Below are 20,222 nucleotides of genomic sequence, written 5' to 3' on the forward strand. Positions count from 1 at the left end.
GATATTTTATCAAAAAGGATATAAAATAACAAGCATGAGAACAGATTATTCACCAATATTTACCATTAGGAAAATACAAATTAAATTCACAGTGAGATATTACTACATACCCATGATACTGATGAACCCATTTGCAGGGCAGGACTAAAGACATAGACTTAGAGAAGAGACTTGTCAACACAGTTGGGGAAGGAGAGGGTGAGACAAGCTGAAAAAGTAGCATTGAAAGATGTACACTACCATATGTAAAATAGATTGCTAATGGGAAGTTTCTGTATAACACAGGGAGCTCAACTTGGTGCTCTGTGACAACCTAGAGGGATGGATGGGTCGAGGGAAGCAGGGAAGCTCAAGAGGAAGGGGACATATGTATACTTTAGACTGATTCATGTTGTGGTATGGCAGAAGCCAACACAATTTGTAAAGCTATTATCCTCCAATTAAAATGTTTTTTAAAAATGCCAAAAATAGGATAGCTAGTATTAAAAATAAAAATAGTGATAACACCAAATTCTGGCAGTGCTGTAGGGAAACTGGTTTACTCATATATTGCTAATGTCAATATAATATAGTCCAACCACTCATGAAAACAGTTTGGCAGTTGCTTTTAAAACTTAACGAGCAACTCTTATACAGCTTAGAAATTGGACTGGGGGACAATTACCCAGAGAAATTAAAATTTATGTTAACACTCATACAAGGATGTGCATAGCAGTTTTATTTGCAATAGCCAAAATTTGGAAATAACCTAGATATCCTTCACCAAATGTATGATTTAAAAATTGATGGCATATCCATACTGTGGAATACATCTCAGTGATAAAAAGGAACTAGCTATTGATATCTGCAATACTTTAATCTCTGGAGAATTATGCTTTATGAAAAAAGATTCCAAAAGGTTGTATACTGTATGATTTTATTTCTATAACACTGTTGAATTTACAGAATTTCAGAATGGAGAACAGATTAGTAGTTGCTAGAAATTAGAGACAAAGGTTGGTGAACAGAAGGGTGAGAGTTAGGTGTGGCTGTGCCTGTGTGCTGTGTCACTTCAGTCGTGTTTGACTCTTTCTGACCCTATGGACTAGAGTCCACCAGGCTCCTCTGTCCATGTGATTCTTTAGGTAAGAATACTGGAGCGGTTGCCATGCCCTTCTCCAGGGAATCTTTCCAACCCAGGGGTGGAACACTCCTCTCTTATGCCACCTTCTCTAGCAGGTGGATCCTTTACCAGTTGCACCACCTGAGAAGCCCAGGTGTGTCTATTAAAGAACAATAAAAGCATCTTTGTGCTGATAGAAATATTCTGTGTCTTGACTGTGTTACTGCCAATATTTTGATTGTGATTTCTTTTTGTACTCCAGTTTTGCAAGATATCACCATTGGGGGAAACTGTAAAGGGTGTAAAAGATCTCTCTGTAGTATTTCTTAAAGCTGCCTGTGAATCTACAATTAATGTAAATCTAAATGTTCGATTTAGAGACACAGCCGTAGGGAACAAATGTATGGATACCGAGGGGGAACGGGGGTTGGGAGCCATTGGGAGGTTGGGATTGACACATATACACTTCTGATACTGTGCATAAAATAGATAACTGATGAGGACCTACTGTATAGCACAGAGAACTATACTCAGGGCTCTGTGGTGACCTGAAGAAGAAGGCAGTCCAACAGGGAGGGGATATATGTATGGCTGATTCGTTTCCCTATATAATAGAAACTCACAACACAATAAAGCAACTATACTAAAATAAAAATACATTTAAAAAACTTGAACAATTAAAAAAAAGAATAAATATGTGCCTGATTGTCCATAAAGTTAAGTGTGTGTGTGTGTGTGTGTATCATCTCCTTCCCAGAGTGCAAATCACATATAAATTAGCTAGATTCTGGGGATACAGTGGAACTGAGGAAGTACTTGGACTTTATTTTATAGCTATAAAAATGAATTTGAATTGTTTAAAGCAGAGAAATACCATGGGAAGTTTTGTATATAAGAGAAGTCATGGTTTTTTTTTCTCTGTGATGTGGATTTGAAGTGTTAAGGTATTTAGGACTTGGGTAAGGAGAGTAGATAAACTGTAATGAGACAGAGGTGATCACTTTATCCAACCAGGAGGGCATGGTAAGGAACTTGCTATCAAGGTAGAAGCTTTGCAGGTAGCAAGGTGGGGGACAAGAAATACACAGGTCAATAGCTTGTAGCCGTTGCTTTGATTTGAGGTGATACGTGGGCAGAGAAGAACATGAAGGACCATTTTCAGTGTGTTCGGTCACTAGAGGCATGGTGGTGCTTTTCAGCAAACAAGCTACAGGAAGGCAATTGCTAGGGATAGGAGCTGTAGGCAGAAGAGTCCCTTGTCTAATGTTCAGTCATTTCACTCCCCCGCCCATTATCTTTCCATTGGGAAAACCGTGATCCAATATGTGAAGTCATTGGTCTAGTTTACAAATCTTAAATTCCTAACCCTATGAATTATAATTCTGAAAGAAATATCATGCTGATTTGTCCAGAGCTTACATCATCCCTAGAAGAGTTCTATTTTTTGACCTACTTATGAAATTAAACATAAGCAACTTTCCATGGAACTACAATACTGCAACTCTATTTCAGGGAAGCAGAACAGCATAGTCATTGCGAATCCACTCAAAAACTGTGGTGCTTCTCAGGAGGAGGTGTCCAGGGTGAATGTGGTGTAGGATGTTTATTGAAACTCTGACTCGAGCAGGCTCCATCCAGATTGCAGCATCCTAGGTAGCCTTGCTTGTGGATCCTTAATTGGAGTCAGATACTAGAGACCTCAGACAGAAGAGTGTGTGCCTGCCGAGACTGCAGCTCTTTTCCAGTCCTTCAACTAAGGAGTCTTCTAGCCCAGAAAGGATCCCAAGGGTTTCTGAGAATCTGCGGATGTTCTTCTGGTATTGCCCTGTTAGGGAGAGAAAGAATTCTGCCTTCCTTTAATATCCTTTCGGTCCCCATCAAACAGCAGTACAGTATCAGGAGAAGGGAGCTTTAGGTTGTAGATTCTTCCTTTCAGAAGCCCTCACACTTAAGAAACTTAAGATGGTCTGTGCTGGCAGAGATTGGTACCCTGTAACACTGGCCTTCTGATCAGTTCTCCCTAGTGCCCCTTGGCTAAGCACATGAACCTGACACAGATTCCCTTTTGCTGAGAACTGATGTGTCTGGGAGATGGTTTCTATTCCTGATGTGCACTCACCGCCATCCACAAGCCATCTCTAAGCGCCTTCAGGGGAAGAGAGAAAAGGTACCACATAGAAGGAGGCACCCAAGTTGTCACATGAGCACTTGCTTGTACAGCAGAGACTTAGGGAATAATTAAATTCTGCTGATACGCTATCATCTTTAAGGTTGAGTTTCATCCTTCTATAAATACCAAATTACCCTGTGGTGTTTATTTAACAAAATACCCTGAAGATCCAAAACGTGCCTTCCCATAAGACTTTTCCCCCACCTCTTTCTCTGCATCTGTCTCACTGTTTCTCTAGGCCCTCCCAAGGGATTCAGCCTAACCCTGGAAAGCTCTTCCTGATGGTGAGAGCTGTACTAAGTTTGGCCATGGGGAATGGAAGCTCCTTCCAGGGAAATACTATTTTTGTTTTAGTGTCTGCTTGAATAGACATGGATAAGAAATTAAATCTGGCCAGGTAGTTGATGCTGAAGCTTGTGGGGGAAAGGGGCATATGGAAGGGTCAGGGACAGAGAGAAAAGCCTGGCTAGGATTTAGTCACTAAGGTGATAAAAGAAGAAGATCTGGAAACTCGCCAAAGCAGATCAGTGTGGCATCAGCAGCAGAAGAGATGTGCCAGGAGCTGATGAAATATGATCTTAAGGGAAAGCTCAAACCTAGTTATTAGTGGAAGGAAAAGAACTGGCCTGGGCTAGAGAAGTGATTTGAAGAGGAGAGACATAAATAGAAACTGATTAGATAATACCGGTCACTTTCCCTCCTGTCCAAAGATCCTGTGAGGGAGAACTGTGTTAGAACATGAGAGGTTCCTAACACACAAGGTTCGTCAGTGTCGCTGTTACATACAGCATGGAAAGGAAAGCTCATGTGCACAGACCAGCCCATCTGTGCATTGGCAGATGGGATGGGAGCTGTCCGAGTGAAGAGCACAGTATGATTTAGGGATATGAATGGACTATTCTGAGGATAGTAGTTCAAACACAATTGCCTTAATATTGCTATCTCAGATTTTAACTGAATGAATAGTTTCTGAATTGATTTTATTGTTTAAAGTCATGCTAGTTAATGGCTTTTCAAAATAAAATTGACTTCGGCTGACTTAAACATCAATGGAAGATCTAAAAAAGATTGATTTGATTATCCAATCCCCAAATCAAGTTTTCTGGAAATTTGGATATGTTCCATCTCCCCTTTTGTAAAGTGGCTTATTTGTGAACAAGCAATGAGCGAAACCAAGCCAAATTACAAGGGAATTCTGACAAACCTTATCTTAGACTTTAGCCACACCTTCTATTCTCTATGAATCACTGGATAAGTTGCTTAATTCCTCAGTTTTCTCAATAGAAAAAAAAAGCCTCTACATGCTAGTATTGTGAAGATAATTATAAAGAGTCTAATATGGTGCTCAGTCTACAGTAGACTTCAGCAAAGGTTTGCTGCCCTGTTGTGTTTATTTTGTGTACAGTTAGTTCTTCCCTGGTGGCTCAGCTGGTAAAGAATCTGCCTGCAATGCAGGAGACCAGGGTTTGATCCCTGGATTGGGAAGATCCCCTGGAGAAGGGAATGGCTACCCACACAAGTATTCTTGCCTGGAGAATCCCATGAACAGAGGAGCCTGGCAGGCTATAGTCCATGGGGTTGCAAAGAGTTAGACACGACTGAGAAACTTTCACTTCTTTACTTTTTATGTGTGTAGATGTGCAACGTTGAAAAAGACCTAGATAGGGGGACAGGACATTCTGATTATATCTAACAGTGGGGAAAAAGCACAGAAAATAATAGGCATGATATGTTTGGGAATATTTTTTCCAGAGCATTAATCCTGATCAGTAAGTAAGAAAATTAGCAGAAAGTTAGACTATGGAGAATCTTAGATATCAGAAGTTTAGATTTAATTCCTTAGGTCAGTGGTCAGCAAACTTTTTCTGTACAAAGTCAGAGAGTAAGTATTTTCAGCCTTATGGACCACACAGTTGTGTCACAAATATTGGGCTCCACTGTGATAGCATAGCAGCAGTCATCAATAGACAATATGTTAGTTCATGAACACGTCTATGTTCTGAAAAAAACTTTATTTATAAAACCAAGCAGTGGGCCTGATTTGTTTTATGGGCTATAGTTTACCAAACCCTAGTCTAGATGACAGGACATAGATCCAACATCCTATCTTATTATTTCTTCATTTAGAAATCCACAAATATTTTTACTTTTTGAATTGGTTAGGTGACAGCTAACCCCAAGCTATTGATATGTTCATTGATGAGGTAACTTTATAGATATTTGAGTATCTCCTGTCATTAGCCAATGCCCTAGGTGCTGGAAGAGCAGCTGTGAACAAAGCAGAGTTGCTAGCTCTAAAGAACTCATTTTCTAATAGTTAACTACCCTGTCATAAAAACCCAGCTCTACAAACACAGTGTTTATCAATATTTTCAGTAGTGCTCATAGATTTTCTGTACCCAGTATCTCTGTATTATTAAATCGAGATCTGATCTAGCAAGGCGTATCTGGATATCAGCAAGACATTTGACAAAGTAGCCCCTGGTGCTGTGGTGGACTTGCTGGAGAAATGTGGGCTGGGTGATGATATAGCTCAGTGAACTGGAACCTGGATAAAAGACAGGACTCCATGAATGCTGATTGACTGATCACCAATGACCTGCAGAGCAATCTCCAGGGACCTAGAGGGTCATGTCCTTGCTCCTGTCTCCCCAACCTGCCCACTGATGACTTAGATAAAGGCATGGAAAGCATGCTGATCAAATTTGCAGATGGCATAAAGCAGAGAGGGAGACGGCCGACAGGGCCCAGATCTAAAATGATTTCGACAGCCTGGAACAATAGCCTGAATCTAACAAGATGAAATTTAATAGGGATAAATGGAGGGTCCTGCACTTGGGTTCAGAAGTCAAATTGTACACGAGGTGGGGGAGAAGTGGCTAAACTGCAATCCTTGGGATGAAGCTTTAGAGATTTCATTGACAGCAGGCTCAGTGGGAGTCCACAGTGTGATGTGAATGTCAAAAACACCAGAACAAGCCAGCTCCATCACTAGAAAGGCAGAGTCCAGGGCTAAGGAGACAGCTGTGCTGTAGCACTGAGCCAGTTCAGGTCTTATTGGGGTGTGGTTCTGAGTGTCAGATGTTGGGAGGGCTGTGGATAGACTGTCTTGTTGTCAAGGAAGACAACTCAATGAGTAGTGAGGAAATCTAAGAACATTGAGATCAAGTAACTTAGAGTAGATTTAGGGGTTCCATGCCCTTCTGAAGAGCGCATTGTGGGGAAAACTGGAAAAAATTAACTCTTAATGAAACTACTTCTGCTTCTCTAGTAACAAAACTCTTATCTGCTCTGAGGATCAAAGCATGAGTGGATGTTTGTTCAAATGCAGTGCTCTCTGGGTGAAAGATGGTCCCGGGAACCCAGAGAAGCTTGTGCTGGAATTGCTTTGTCCAGCAGGTTTCCTTGTCAGTTTCATGCCTTTGTAATCTATGAGTCATTTTTGAAAATCTGCATCAGATAACTCAAGTGTGAGCAGAAAGGTGAGTTTTCTGCAGTGCTGAGAAGCTTAGTAGTGAGGGCCAGATGTGTGTTTCCCAAGGAACAGATTCAACACTGCCATCAGAGAAACTTCAGGGAACCAGAGTCTGAAGGTATGGGCAATTTAATTTAATTTTCTGGTTAACTCTGAAAATATGTTTTCATTCAACCCTTGTTGCTGAAAATCATTTTAAAACACATTTGTTTACTTTCTTGCCTCTGTGAAGGGAAGGGGGGGAAGGGAGGGAGGAGATGTGAATCTCTAAACATTCTCCTAGTTTTTAGAATAAAACACACATATGGTCTGCCTAGTACAGTTTGGTCTAGTACCTGCCACTGCTTTAACATCATTAGTATCATATCTTCATCCCATTGACCATGACCCCATCTTAGTTCCTTGTGACTATTGATACCAGTATTGTCCCTTAGGTAGGGATCAATTTATCTCCCACTCTTTCTTTTCTTTTAAATTTTATTTATTTAGTTGAGTTTTAGTTGTGCTGGGTCTTCACTGCTGTGTGGGGGCTTTCTATAATTGCAGTGAGCAGGGGCTGCTCTTCATTGTGTTGTGTGGGCTTCTCATCGCAGTGTCTTTACACCTGTGGGCTTCAGTAGTTGTGGCTCGTGGGCCTGGTAGCCCCAAGGAATGTGAGATCTTCCTGGAGAAGGGATCAAACCTGTGTCCCCTGAATTGGCAGGTGGATTCTTAACCACTGGACCACCAGGGAAGGCCCTTCCTCACTCTTTCTAACTCATCCTTCAGTCCTTGCCAAAGAAGCTTGGAAGTCACAATTTCTGGGGAAACTCCTTTGATTCCCAAAGTCTGAGTAGGGCTCCATTCATTGTTGTCTAAGCACACTATGTCCTTATCAGAGCCAAATGCTTGCCCTACCCCATGGTAACAGGCTGGCAATTGTTGTGTCCTACTAGTGAACCTCAGGAAGACAGAAACCATGGATTATCTATTCACTGTTGTATTTCCAGCATTTAGCATGCTGCCTGGCACAGAATATGTGTTCCACAGATTTGTTAAATTGAATTAATTCATTGGAGAACTTTAAAGACATCATCTTTGTCATCAATAACAATGTACTGAACAAAAGGTGGCACTTATACTATAGTAGCAGCAGAACTATCTAGTCCAATGTGCTTTTTTAAAAAATATATATTTTAATTGAAGGATAATTGATTTACAGTATTGTATTTGTTTCTGCCAAATAGCAAGATGAATCATAGGTGTACATATGCCCCCTCATTCCTGAACCTTCCTGCCACCTCTCACCCCATGCCGCCATGCTCTTTGCAGCACTGTTTACAATAGCTCGGACTTGGAAGCAGCCTAGATGCCATCAACAGATTAATGGCTAAAGCAGCTGTAGTATATGTATATACAATGGAATGTTACTCAGTCATAAAAGGAATGCATTTGAGTCAGTTCTAATGAGATGGATGAACCTAGAGCCTATTACACAGAGTGAAGTAAGTCAGAAAGAGAAACACATATATTAACACACATATAGAAATGTAAAAAGTTTTTACTGATGAACCTATTTGCAGGGCAGCAATGGAGATGCAGACATAGAGAACAGACTTGTGGATACAGGGGGTGAAGAAGAGGGTGGAATGAATGGAGAGAGTAACATGGAAACAATGTGCTTTTATGATAGAATAATCAAGTTGACCTCTCGTGAAGGGATTGACTTGCCCAAGGCCACAGAGCCATCAAGCAGTTAAGCCAGTGCTGGACCTCATTTATCTTCTCTAGATTTTTTCTTTTTTTCTGCCTCTCCATAACTGCCACTGCCAGATTGCAAAGTCACAAATCTGCTCTGGTAAAATCAAACACGAGGAATATATTATCTCTGAATCCAGTGAAGGCTGGAGAACCAGATTTGGAAGAGGAGCAGGAACTAAGACTGGTGAGGCATTTGGAAGGACAGCCTGGAACAGAGCCCTGTTTGAAACAAGTCCTGCTGTAGAATGAATGGGTTCAGATGCTGCCTGGCACTGGACATTCACTGCCACTGCCCTAGGACCTCAGGTTCCACCCCGTGGCTCACAGTCCTGGCACCACTCTGCTTTCCTACTGAACAATTTCTCAACTGTCCCTACATTTTATTTTTTACTCTGTTATGATCCAGTATCCCAGGCAGGAACATCTGATTGGCCGAGGTGAGGTAATATACCACAAACCTAGCTGCCAAGGGCAGGAAAATGGAGGCTCTCTGGTTCTATCCTGGTTTCTACTATGTGAGGCAGGTGTGACCAGGACTTAGTCTAGCAAAGGGGTCCAGGTGCTGGGTAACCATATAACAAACCCAACTTTGCCAAGTTGCCACTCCCTGCATCTTTTTGTCTTCCCTGCCTCCATCCCCCCAGGTAACTTGCGGTTCGCACAGAGTAGGTTACCCTTGGCATTGAGAACACTGCCCTGAGAAATGGTACTGCTTTCATCTTCCCACTTTTTATTTTGAAAGAAAATCCTACATGTGTCCCTCTCTTTACGTATGTCTCCAGTTATGTGGTGTTTGGATTGCTCCTCAGGGGGTCACCCTTCCTCTAAGGCTCAGTGGTTGCTTCATAGACCCCATCATCATGGGATGTTGGTAACTTTCTGAGGCTGACTTCCCTGTCTCAGTAAAGAAAATGTGGTGACTGCTGAATTTGGCTTGTTCATTGGGATTCTTGTAGAGTCTCTGTTAGCATCCTGCATGTCCACCTGCCTTTCCTGGGACTTTAGGTGAGAGGGGAGATGTCTTAGAGATTGGGTGATGCACGGATCCTAGGATACAGTGAGAAAACTCTACTTCTGGCTAATACTTGGAGAGTATTTATGAATGTTGGTTTTAAGAAGGTATGAGTGATATATCCAAAATGCACTGGTTCTGAAAATGAAATAGAAACTGAACTTAGCAAATATTTGGCCTCCAGAATTGCACTTCTCATTGTAGAGGCGTGTTTTGGATGGACTGGCAAATTTACCCAGTGTCTTCTTGATTGGGGAATAGACAGCACTTTAAGTCCTCTTAATACACGTTAATGTTACAGTATTACAGTGACTTCCAAAAGTTTACTGAAGGCAAAATCCCAAAGTGACAGCCAGAAAGCAAACTGTTACTAACTTTTACTGCAGCCCACTGCTCCACTGTCCTCTTCTTGGAACATTAGTATTCATGCCAGGCAGAGCATCTTTCTGACCTGTTAAATGATTTAAAACCAACCAACAAACAAACCAAATGGCAACCCAGGAAATTTCTCCTCTTCGAGACAATATGGAGCCATTATTCATTTAATAGTATAAACATCACTCTATTCCAGGGTTACTAACTTCTGAGCCCTTAATGGACTCCACATTGTACTTAGGGGATTAACAGAGAAGTTTGTAATTGATTCTCTTTGTGGGGAGAAATAAAGAAGACAAGTATTTACCTGGTCATGGGTTATGTTACTGATGGAATGTAAAAAGGCTCTCAATATTTAGACCTGGAGAATTGTTTGTTTCCTTCTTTCAAGATACACATTGTGGTTAATACTTAAAGAATAAATCTAGTATCCTAGATTTCAAATTGCAGTTCTTTAAATTTATTCATTTAAACATATTCATTGTACTTTATGGTGCACCTACTATGTGCCAGGTGTTTTGCAGTCTCTAGACATGGTATTGAGAAACACAAATGTGATTCCAGCCTTCAGTGGGGGAGTAAGGAAGCACAGGCATTAAATTAATAATCACACAAATAGATACAAAATTCAGAAATTGTGATAAATGCTAAAATTAAAAGGAATGAGTTTTTTTTTTTCATTTATTTTTATTAGTTGGAGGCTAATTACTTTACAATATTGTAGTGGTTTTTGTCATACATTGACATGAATTAGCCATGGATTTACATGTATTCCCCATCCCGATCCCCCATCCCACCTCCCTCTCTACCCAATCCCTCTGGGTCTTCCTAGTGCACTAGGTCTGAGCACTTGTCTCATGCATCCAACCTGGGCTGGTGATCTGTTTCACCCTAGATAATATACATGTTTCGATGCTGTTCTCTTGAAACATCCCACCCTCGCCTTCTCCCACAGAGTCCAAAAGTTTGTTCTGTATATCTGTGTCTCTTTTTCTGTTTTGCATATAGGGTTATCGTTACCATCTTTTAAAATTCCATATATATGCGTTAATATACTGTATTGGTCTTTATCTTTCTGGCTTACTTCACTCTGTATAATGGGCTCCAGTTTCATCCATCTCTTTTTAAGGCTGAGTAATATTCCATGGTGTATATGTACCACAGCTTCCTCATCCATTTGTCTGCTGATGGGCATCTAGGTTGCTTCCATGTCCTGGCTATTATAAACAGTGCTGCGATGAACATTGGGGTGCACGTGTCTCTTTCAGATCTGGTTTCCTTGGTGTGTATGCCCAGAAGTGGGATTGCTGGGTCATATGGCAGTTCTATTTCCAGTTTTTTTAAGAAATCTCCACACTGTTTTCCATAGTGGCTGTACTAATTTGCATTCCCACCAACAGTGTAAGAGGGTTCCCTTTTCTCCACACCCTCTCCAGCATTTATTGCTTGTAGACTTTTGGATAGCAGCCATCCTGACTGGCGTATAATGGTACCTCATTGTGATTTTGATTTGCATTTCTCTGATAATGGGTGATGTTGAGCATCTTTTCATGTGTTTGTTAGCCATCTGTATGTCTTCTTTGGAGAAATGTCTGTTTAGTTCTTTGGCCCATTTTTTGATTGGGTCATTTATTTTTCTGGAGTTGAGCTGGAGGAGTTGCTTGTATATTTTTGAGATTAATCCTTTGTCTGTTGCTTTGTTTGCTATTATTTTCTCCCAATCTGAGGGCTGTCTTTTCACCTTGCTTATAGTTTCCTTTGTTGTGCAAAAGCTTTTAAGTTTCATTAGGTCCCATTTGTTTATTTTTGCTTTTGTTTCTAATATTCTGGGATGTGGATCATAGAGGATCCTGCTGTGATTTCTGTCAGAGAGTGTTTTGCCTATGTTCTCCTCTAGGAGTTTTATAGTTTCTTGTCTTACATTTAGATCTTTAATCCATTTTGAGTTTATTTTTGTGTATGGTGTTAGAAAGTGTTCTAGTTTCATTCTTTTACAGGTGGTTGACCAGTTTTCCCAACACCACTTGTTAAAGAGGTTGTCTTTTTTCCATTGTATATCCTTGCCTCCTTTGTCGAAGATAAGGTGACCATAGGTTCGTGGATTTATCTCTGGGCTTTCTATTCTGATCCATTGATCTATATTTCTGACTTTGTGCCAGTACCATACTGTCTTGATGACTGTGGCTTTGTAGTATAGTCTGAAGTCAGGCAGTTTGATTCCTCTAGTTCCATTCTTCTTTCTCAAGATTACTTTGGCTCTTCGAGGTTTTTAGTATTTCCATACAAATTGTGAAATTATTTGTTCTAGTTCTGTGAAAAATACTGTTGGTAGCTTGATAGGGATTGCATTGAATCTATAGATTGCTTTGGGTAGTATAGCCGTTTTGACAATATTGATTCTTCCAATCCATGAACACAGTATGTTTCTCCATCTGTTTGTGTCCTCTTTGATTTCTTTCATCAGTGTTTTATAGTTTTCTATGTATAGGTCTTTTGTTTCTTTAGGTAGATATACTCCTAAGTATTTTATTCTTTTTGTTGCAATGGTGAATGGTATTGTTTCCTTAATTTCTCTTTCTGTTTTCTCATTGTTAGTGTATAGGAATGCAAGGGATTTCTGTGTGTTAATTTTATATCCTGCAACTTTACTATATTCGTTGATTAGCTCTAGTAATTTTCTGGTACAGTCTTTAGGGTTTTCTATGTAGAGGATCATGTCATCTGCAAACAGAGAGAGTTTCACTTCTTCTTTTCCTATCTGGATTCCTTTTCTTTTTCTGCTCTGATTGCTGTGGCCAACACTTCCAAAACTATGTTGAATAGTAGTGGTGAGAGTGGGCACCCTTGTCTTGTTCCTGATTTTAGGGGAAATGCTTTCAATTTTTCACCATTGAGGGTAATGCTTGCTGTGGGTTTGTCATATATAGCTTTTATTATGTTGAGGTATGTTCCTTCTATTCCTGCTTTCTGGAGAGTTTTAATCATAAATGGATGTTGAATTTTGTCAAAGGCTTTTTCTGCATCTATTGAGATATCATATGGTTTTTATCTTTCAATTTGTTAATGTGGTGTATTACATTGATTGATTTACAGATATTAAAGAATCCTTGCATTCCTGGGATAAAGCCTATTTGGTCATGGTGTATGATTTTTTTAATATGTTGCTGGATTCTGTTTGCTAGAATTTTGTTAAGGATTTTTGCATCTATGTTCATCAGTGATATTGGCCTGTAGTTTTCTTTTTTTGTGGCATCTTTGTCTGGTTTTGTAATTAGGGTAATGGTGGCCTTATAGAATGAGTTTGAAAGTTTACCTTCTTCTGCAATTTTCTGGAAGAGTTTGAGTAAGATAGGTATTAGCTCTTCTCTAAATTTTTGGTAGAATTCAGCTGTGAAGCCATCTGGTCCTGGGCTTTTGTTTGCTGGAAGATTTCTGATTACAGTTTCGATTTCCTTACTTGTGATGGGTTTGTTAAGATCTTCTATTTCTTCCTGGTTCAGTTTTGGAAAGTTATACTTTTCTAATAACTTGTCCATTTCTTCCAAGTTGTCCATTTTATTGGCATAGAGCTGCTGGTAGTAGTCTCTTATGATCCTTTGTATAAAATTAAAAGGAATGAGTTTTATGGAAAAAAAACTGGAGATGAAGAGGTGGGATTAACTTTGAGGAAAAAGCAGCTACATTTAGTTACTGTTATTGATTGTGTCATTAGGCTCCTGATTGATGCTTCTGACTCCTCAATGCTGATTGCTTGGTACTCAGTTACAGTCACTGGGTACTCAGGTGGGTCAGGCAGAGTTCAGTCAGGAAGCTGAGCCCTTACAAATATTATGAGGATGAATTATCTAGAAGGAGGAGAAACTGGGAAGTGAACTTTAGAAGGTGAGAGGGGATCAAACAATAACTAGTGCTCTTTGGAGTGCTGGTGCAGTTAGGTAAGTCAGAGCTTGTGGAAACATAGGGAACATTACTTCTGTCTGCCTACCAGAGTAGAACCACAGGAGGGGGGCCTGTGGGAAGACCTGGAGGAGCAGTTCTCTCTCTCGAAATTGCTGCCTGTATGCCCACCCTTGCCCCAGTGGGAATGCTACCTCTATGAGTTTGCAGTCAGGCATCTTCTGCTGGATTTGACCTATAGGAATCAGGGTCCAGAGACTGAGTGGACTTCACTGGAATCAGGAGAGGAGAGGAACAGGGACAAGCTGAGCCTGCTGAAACCCCTGCATCTCATCATCACTTGGATCCCCACAATTTTCCAAGAGTAATGATCATGGCATCACTTCTGTTTTTCAAATCAAGGGTCACCAACCATCCTGGTTTGCTCAAAATGTCCCCAGTTTTAGCAGTGAACGTCCTATATCCATGACAACCTGGGCAAACCAGAGTGCTTGATCACCCTAAGAATCTCATATGAATTCATCTCAGTGACCAGCCCTAACCCAAAATGGCATAGAAGAGGAATTCAGGGAAATGTAATCCCAAGCCTTAAGCAGGTGCAGTAATACCAAGCTGACCCGGGTAATCCAGTATACCAGCTGTATCTCCCTTCAAAGGTTTGTGATGGCCAGGATCCAAACTGTGCTGTTTCAATCAGTCTGCTTCCATCCCATTAGATGTCCCTTTAAGGACTATGACATTCAAATGTAAAATAGTCATATTTTATGATATAAAGAATTTTATAACAATCCTCAAAACTAAATGTAAATGTTTTGTGGTTTATCCTCTATTTTAGAGGTCCCCAAACTTTTTGGCACCAGGGACCGATTTCCATGGAAGACAGTTTTCCCACAGACCAGGGGGTGGGAGGAGGTGATTTCAGGATGATCGCAGCACATTCCATTTATTATGCACTTCATTTCTAATCTAATGCCACTGTGATCTGACAGGAGGTGCTGTCCTTGGCCTGGAGGTTGGGGACCCTGCTCTATTTGGATTACTTTTGGTATTCTGGTTGGTTAGCTTGGGTAAGTGGAAATGAAAGTGATCCAGGCATGTCCATTCTCCTGGCACTAGAGCAGAGAACCAGTCCTATAGTACGAATGCTCAGGATGGAGTGAAAGCTTAAATTATTCTGATGGAGAGTTTTCCAGGTATGAAATGAGGAGAAGTTAGTGGAATTCCATTAGGATCTGTCACTGGATTTTCCCAACAGACCATTGTTGATTGGAGGGTAACATGCTTCGACCCCAGTGTATGCACCAAGCATTGTAGAAATGTGAACTTTGGTGGCCAGAAGAAGGGTTGTTGCAGTTAAAGAAAAGGAGAAAAAATATTAACTAGAAAAGTTGACTATAAAATTTGAAAACAGAGGAGAAAGAAGACATACAGTGTGTATGACTGCCAGAACAATTCAATAATGTCTGAGGAGGGCTTGGATTTATTGGCAATGAAGCAGGCAAGCTTGGGGCCATTCGTTAGGGCTCAGCCCTTATAAATGATTTGGAGGACTTTGTAGCGTGGTAAGTAAGTATAATGGTTTTTGTATTGAACTGTGGCACCCTCAGCCAACTTGAAAGAACCAAGATTCTCTGGAATTCAATTTACTTTGCATTAACAGAAGATCTGATGCTCATCTGCTCTAACTGCTTCTTTTATCTAAGCTGCTAAAGAGTCACATGGTTTAGGAAGAAAATTAAGAGATTTCACATTTGTTGCTCTAAGCAAAATCATTTTGTTATCTACTTTAATGAGAGCGTGGATGAGTTTTCCTGTTTTAATAATCACTGTGTCTTAAACTCCTCTTCCATGAAGGCAATATCAACAAAACTCTCTGGAGGCTTTATCTTTATACAATTAGTTTTTTTTTTCCCTCTACCATCTGAAGTCCTTGAAATTATTTTAAAAATAATAGGATGTATGCCCTTTCTCTGAGCCCTCTAGGCACATATCAGGAAAATGGACATTACAATATTGCTTTGAAGAAGGAATTGGTGCAATCAGAGGTCTCCATCTGAATTCACATTTGAGTGTACTCAGTTATTTTACCTTCTTACTTTTCTTTCTGTACATAGAAGACCTCTATGGATTTCTGTGGTCTTGGTTGCTAGGGAGTGAATGTGTATATTCGTTGCACTCATACCTGTTTGGAAGGAATTTTCTGGGTTCTTAACAATTCCTGAGTGTTTATGAGTCTAGTCTTTGGAGTGAATTTATCCTGCAGGGCTGAAGATAGATTGGTCCTAATTCCTATAGTTCTATACAACCCCTATCAAACGATACTTTATCAAAGTCTTTGAGACTGTGATAGGCAACCCTCTCTCAGACTTAAGTTTGACACTACATTTATCCTTAATGCATTTATGTATGTATTATTTATAGTCTCTCTACTTTTAAAATATTTGAAAGTGCTCGCAATGAAAGAAACATTTACAGTAACACAGTTGAAATAGAAAAAAAAATGAGGAAAAATAACATGTTAAACACAAATTAACAGTGAGCTATTTGGAACTGTAGCAAAAAGAACAGGAGGAGTTGCACTTTAATCTTAATTGTCTGATTATAAAATATGTGATGTCTTCAGGGCAGAGAAACACTTCTAGAAATAAACTTTAGATGGTACTATTTGAGCCCTCACCTCAGCATATACTGCCTTCAATGATGATCTTGCAGGTTATACTGATATATATTTACATGGCTAATTATTATTGCCCCCTGCCAAAAAAAAAAGGATATAATATTAAATAATGTTCTGTGAAACAGTTTGTGTATAACACTATTCTAATAGGATCTAGCTAAGCTGCTCTCAGGATACATATTGATAAATGGACCAAATCAAGAGTGCTAAGAAGAAGGATAGACCTCACAGACCATAAGCAATGATATTTAGGCCACTGCAGTTTCTTGAAAATTCAGAGTAGTTTTGTACTTGGCATTTTTTTCAAAGGGAAATTGTCACTGGTGTTTTGTAATAAGCTGAAAGTTTCTGTATAACATTAACTACTAAGATGGGCTAATACATTATATGTTTCTCACAATCTTTAGCAAGGTTTATTTATTTTTATGTTGAAGAATTATTGGGGAAACTCCTTGAGGCTGTGAATTGCTCAGTTTTTAGAACTACTTCAAATACTCCAGGGGTTTCCTGATTTCTTCTTTTTTTTTTCTGTAGATTCTGATGAGTTGGTCTGTTTCTTCAACTCTTATCATCCATTTTATCCGTTGGGGTTCTTTTTCTCTCACATCTGACTGCAGAATCAAAGATACTTTCTAAATATTCTCATTTCCCTGCAGTTTCCTTAGCAGCCAGGCTTCTCAAAAACAAAACACAAAGCAAAACAAAAATAGTGTTCAGTATCTTGCACTACCCCCTCCCTGCTAAGAGGCTCCAATAACCCTTTTCCCCGAACACTCAGACTTAATGAAACTGTATTGGTAAATTTAATCAAAGTGTCATAATTTCTTATGTATCCAATGACTCTTCAAAGTGTACCTATTCCTTGCTGTTGTTCAGCTTATAATATTTTTAACAATCCATTTTTCATTAACTCCCTCCTAGCTGCCCAGATTGTTTGCTCCGGCTGATCTGCAAGACTCCCCTTTGTGGAAACACTCACCTTAATTTTAGGGTGTTTCTCGCAGTGTTCTATTCTTGGCCTTTATCCTACTCTCTTCTCTCTGTGAAGAGTGTCTTTGGTTGATGTCATTCACTCCTAGGACTTCAATCATACTAGACCCATTTATCCCATCTCCTTACTGTGTGTTCTCCTGGATACTTTTCTTGCTTAGCTCGTTTCATGTATCTTACTAGTTACTGCACATCTTTAAGCTGACACTCCTCAGGCACAAAACTGAACTTGCCATATTCACTCCCAATTGCAGCCATTGCCTTTTTTCCCTTTAAAAGTAGCTCCAGTCTCTGATTAGATGCAGGGGCACCTGCGGCTATCTTAATGTTGTTGTTTAGTGGCTAAGTCATGCCTAACTCTTTGCAGCTCAGTGGACTGTACCCCACCAGGCTCCTCTGTCCATCGGATTCTCCAGGCAAGAATACTGGCATGGATGGCCATTTCTTTCTCCAGGGGATTTTTCCAACCCAGGGATTGAACCCACATCTCCTGAAATGGCAGGTGGACTCTTTACCACTGAGCCTCCTGGGAAATCCCCAATTATCTTAATACAGTGGTGAAATTTGGCCAAAAGGAGGCCCTCATTAAATGAAGTGGAGATGCAAAAACTACCTAAGCAGATGTTAAAGACGGACTCCAAATACCTGAAGACAAGAACATGCTTAAAACCATTTATTATATAAGGCTCAAGAACACAGTATAGCTATGTTCCTTGGGTGAGCCCAGATGACATTGCTTTCACTGAGACAATGAGAAGTGTCTGGTGGGGGGATGCAACACCAGTGACTCCAATAAGTTCAGTAATGTTTTCTGTAGCCTAGTCTGGCTCTGGGCTCCCTAAAGGTCAATAAAGGTAATAGAAGTTTGAATATGTGGAGGCTAGTGTCAGTGACAGCATTTAATCATCAGAGTAATGTAATGTGGGTTACATTTTATATATTACATTAAGGTCAGAATTGCAGCTAGAAGCCCTGGTTTACAGGGATCTATGGCAAGAACACGTAAATAGGTCCTATGACTCTTGGAGGCAAGATGAGATGATGGTTCACCAACAGACAACACATGTGTCTGTACATATGCATAAATGTGTATATAAATGGGTAAGCAGAGGGTTGATGTCAGCTGCTTCAATGATAAGTCACAGTTTCCTAAATAACTTTTGTGTATGACTTAGTTCTCAGAATCAAAGTCCATTAATTGAAGGAAAGGCCATATCTTCCTCAGGATGGACTGTATAATGCTAAGAAAGTTTATACAGTAATGATTCCCTCAGTATTTTCCCCACGAGAACCATCTATGCTGGGTTTAGACAATAAAGAAGAGTATGCAAGAAAGCAAAATTGCTGTCTGAGGAGGCCTTACAAATAGCTGTGAAAAGAGGAGAAGCAAAAAACAAAGGAGAAAAGGAAAGATATACTCTTTTGAATGCAGAGTTCCAAAGAATAGCAAAGAGAGATAAGAAAACCTTCCTTAGTGATCAGTGCAAAGAAATAGAGGAAAACAATAGAATGGGAAAGACTAGAGATCTCTTCAAGAAAATCAGAGATATCAAGGGAACATTTCATGTAAAGATGGGCTCAGTAAAAGACAGAAATGGTATGGACCTAACAGAAGGAGAAGATATTAAGAAGAGGTGGCAAGAATACACAGAACTATACAAAAGAGATCTTCACAATCCAGATAATCACGATGGTGTGATCACTCACCTAGAGCCAGACATAGTGGAATGTGAAGTCAAGTGGGCCTTAGGAAGCATCACTACAAACAAAGCTAGTGGAGGTGATGGAATTCCAGTTGAGCTATTTCAAATCCTAAAAGAGGATTCTGTAAAACTGCTGCACTCAATATGCCAGCAAATTTGGAAAACTCAGCAGTGGCCACAGGACTGGAAAAGGTCAATTTTCATTCCAATCCCTAAGAAAGGCAATGCCAAAGAATGCTCAAACTACCACACAGTTGCACTCATTTCACATGCTTGTAAAGTAATGCTCAAAATTCTCCAAGCCAGGCTTCAGCAAGACGTGAAGTGTGAACTTCCAGAAGTTCAAGTTGGTTTTAGAAAAGGCAGAGGAAGAAGAGATCAAATTGCCAACATCTACTGGATCATCAAAAAAGCTAGAGAGTTCCAGAAAAAAATCTGCTTTATTGACTATGCCAAAGCCTTTGACTGCGTGGATCACGATAAACTGTGGAAAATTCTGAGAGATGGGAATACCAGACCACTTGACCTGCCTCCTGAGAAATCTGTAGGCAGGTCTGAAAGCAAAAGTTAGAACTGGACATGGAACAACAGACTGGTTCCAAATAGGAAAAGGAGTACATCAAGGTTGTATATTGTCACCCTGCTTATTTAACTTATATGCAGAGTACATCATGAGAAACACTGGGCTGGAGGAAGCACAAGCTGGAATCAAGATTGCTGGGAGAAATATCAATAACCTCAGACATGCAGATGACACCACCCTTATGGCAGAAAGTGAAGAAGAAGTAAAGAGCATCTTGATGAAAGTGAAAGAGGAGAGTGAAAAAGTTGGCTTAAAGCTCAACATTCAGAAAACTAAGATCATGGCATCTGGTCCCATCACTTCATGGCAAATAGATGGGGAAACAGTGGAAACAGTGTCAGGCTTTATTTTTGGGGGCTCCAAAATCACTACAGATGGTGACTGCAGCCATGAAATAAAAAGACGTTTATTCCTTGGAAGAAAAGTTATTACCAATCTAGACAGCATATTATAAAGCAGAGACATTACTTTGCCAACAGTGGTTGGTCTAGTCAAAGC

The sequence above is a fragment of the Odocoileus virginianus genome, chromosome 2 (assembly GCF_023699985.2).
Source record: "Odocoileus virginianus isolate 20LAN1187 ecotype Illinois chromosome 2, Ovbor_1.2, whole genome shotgun sequence".
Taxonomy (NCBI): Eukaryota; Metazoa; Chordata; class Mammalia; order Artiodactyla; family Cervidae; genus Odocoileus; species Odocoileus virginianus.